The sequence below is a fragment of the Myotis davidii genome, unplaced genomic scaffold, assembly GCF_000327345.1.
Source record: "Myotis davidii unplaced genomic scaffold, ASM32734v1 scaffold401, whole genome shotgun sequence".
In the NCBI taxonomy this organism is placed as follows: Eukaryota; Metazoa; Chordata; class Mammalia; order Chiroptera; family Vespertilionidae; genus Myotis; species Myotis davidii.
The window spans coordinates 704,052-707,198 of NW_006291020.1; the positions used below are offsets into that span (position 1 = coordinate 704,052).

Genomic DNA, 3,147 nt, shown 5'->3' on the forward strand with positions numbered 1-3,147 from the left:
CCCTTTCACAGGGATCGCCTAAGACCATCCTGCATATCAGATATTTACATTACGATTCATCACAGTAGCAACATTACAGTTATGAAGTAGCAATGAAAATAATTTGATGGTTGGGTCACAACATGAGGAACTGTATTTAAAGGGCCAGAAGGTTGGAACCACTGTTCTAAAGGATAAGGGTTTCTTGCATGGGTTTATTGCTGGCTTTCTCCGTGTGCCTTAGTAGGTTCTTTGCTCTCAGACTCCGTAATCAGACAGGCTGGCTCTGAACCTACTGCTCACTGATATTTGGCAAGTTAACCCTTTAAAAATTACTATTATTTTGTTGTTGAGAGTATTACAGATGTCCCCCATTTCTTCCTCTTTAAACCTCTCCACCTGGCTCTAGGCCTCACCACACTATGGCCTGTGTCCATAGTTATGTGGTTAATCTCTTCTCACCCCAGTACCCTTCCTTCCCTCTGAGGTTCTGCAGTCTGTTCTATGTCTCTGGATCTATCCGTCAGTTTATTTTGTTCATTAGATTCCACATATAATTAAGATCATGTGATACTTGTCTTTCTCTGACGGTATTATTTCGCTTAGCACAATACTCTCCAGGTCCCTTCATGCTGTCTCAAAGGGTAAGAGATCCTTCTTTTTTTTATAGCTACATAGTATTCCACTGTGTAAATGTGCTACAGGTTTTTTGGTTGTTTTTTTTTTTAGTCCTCCAACAGTTTATTAGAAAGAATGTAGACATTTAAAAAAATCCCCACTGTCATGAACATAAATGGAGGTTTTCAGCCCTAGTACAAGCTGGATCAAATAAAAAAATAAAAAAATAACCCAATAGTGTATTAATAACATTTTTTTGCTCATTTGCCATCCTGACAGGGAAATACAAATTTGGTCTAAATGTACAGACTCTCAAGCAACAATGTAGAGCCTTTCTTTGTCCTCCGTGCCAAGAGATGTAAAAGTTTAAGGGTCAAACAATGCCAAAGGTACAGGCTTCAAAAACCATCTAAGTTAGGGCGTTCACTAGTTTTAGCTAAGACACATTTGGAACACTGACAAGTGATCACTTATGTATAATAATGTGAAGTACATTTTTTGAAAAATAAAACTTTAGTGGAACAATCCTGAAGAATATGACAGAGGAACAACAGGTTACCAGTTTAAGGTATCAATCAATGTGTTTCAGCCAGGTTGAGTCCGTGTTCTAAAATCTAAACCTTAGTTATCTGTAATAATAAAAGCGTAATATGCTAATTAGACCAGACAGCTGAATGACCTTCCGGATGTCCTTCCAGACGACCTTTTGGACGAAGCCGGGGCTGTGAGGGCTGAAGCCCTTGCATGAATTTTGTGCATCGGGCCTCTAGTCTTTCCATAATCCAAGAGCTTCCTATCATGTCAGTATCTATGTTATGAAGTAAAGGAGACTTAGGCGAAATGTTTTTATTTATCACAACTGCTGTGTCAATTGCCTAGGACCTCAACAGTCATGGAAGTCTGGGGCATGTTCATGCATAAGGTTATTGCCTTAGCTGACTTAAAATCGCTCCATACAATGGGACAGAGCACCCGCAGTGAAGCCTCTAGGAAAACAAACAGGATGAAACATGGGTTAAAGGAGGCAAATGCAGCATCTGCCTCTAGAGCTTTCAACTCGGGGATTCGTTCTCTCAGTGATGAAATCTTGCAGAGGAGTTATTTTTCTTTCTCAAAATCCAGGGACGACAACATTCCTTATTCCAGATCTGACATCTTTTCATCATCACTGTCTTGTGAATCATCATCTGTTCCATCTACTTCCGGTAAATCTACGTCCTCATCACCACCCATGCTGTTCATCATCTCAGAGAAACGATCAAAGTTAGACATGTCTTCATCTGAATCATCTTCCCAGTCTTTCCAATTACTGAAGTCCACACTAAGCCAATTAAGATTTGCCCTTTCTTTTGTTACTCTTCCTTTCTTTTGTTAATCTTGGCCATGACTGGCTAGATTCTCCTTTCTGTAAACAACATGAAATTGATCTGTCCGTTCTTTAATGCTTGAAACTATTTGGATTAATACAGTGAAAAAGATCAATTTCATTTAAATATTTAAAATGATCACTTCCTCCAAGACAACCGAATGTAAGTTTGGATTTTTCAAAATTTACATTAACATCTTTACTGTCTTCAACACAAAATTCAACGAAGACACAGTCCCTTTGATCGTACCACGTTGCAGAAGCAGCTGCCTCTCCATTTTTCAGAAGGTTGGAAACAGGTCCAGGGGCAGCGGAAATTTCAGGTCTTCGCCTGAGGAGGAATGTTTGTCATTGGTGTCTGGCGTTCTCCTCTGCTTTGGGAGATTCTGTACCACAGTTTTTTATCCACTCGTCTGCTGATGGGCACTTGGGCTGCTTCCAGATCTTAGCTATTGTAAATGATGCTACCATGAACATAGGGGTATGGCCATGACTGGCCAGATTCTCCTTTTCGTAAACGACATAAAATTGATCTGTCCGTTCTTTAATGCTTGGAACCATTTGGATCAATACAGTGAAAAAGATCAATTTCATTTAAATATTTAAAATGATCACTTCCTCCAAGACAACCGAATGTAAGTTTGGATTTTTCAAAATTTACATTAACATATTTACTGCCTTCAACACAAAATTCAACGAGGACACAGTCCCTTCGATGGTACCACGTTGCAGAAGCAGCTGCCTCGCCATTTTTCAGAAGGTTGGAAACAGGTCCAGGGGCAGCGGAAATTTCAGGTCTGGCGGTCTCCTCTGCTTTGGGAGATTCTGTACCACAGTTTTTTATCCACTCGTCTGCTGATGGGCACTTGGGCTGCTTCCAGATCTTAGCTATTGTAAATGATGCTACCATGAACATAGGGGTACATATCTTCTTTTGAATTAGTGTTCTGGGTTTCTTCAAATAAATTTTCAGAAGTGGAATCACTGGGTCATAGGCAGCTTCATTTGAAATTTTTTGAAGTAGCTCCATATTACTTTCCACTGAGGTTGCACCAATCTGCATTCCTACCAACAGTGTACAAGGGTTCCCTTTTCTCCACATCCTCGCCAAAACTTGTTTGTCTATTTATGGATGATAGCCATTCTGACAGGTGTGAGGTGATATCTCATTGGGTTTTTAATTT

General features: G+C 39.9%; 1 pseudogene; it reads right to left on the reverse strand.

Moving 5' to 3' along the window:
- Positions 1 to 1,683: 1,683 nt before the first annotated feature.
- On the reverse strand, positions 1,684 to 2,713 carry LOC102761686 (annotated as a pseudogene).
- Between the last annotated feature and the right edge of the window lie 434 nt (positions 2,714 to 3,147).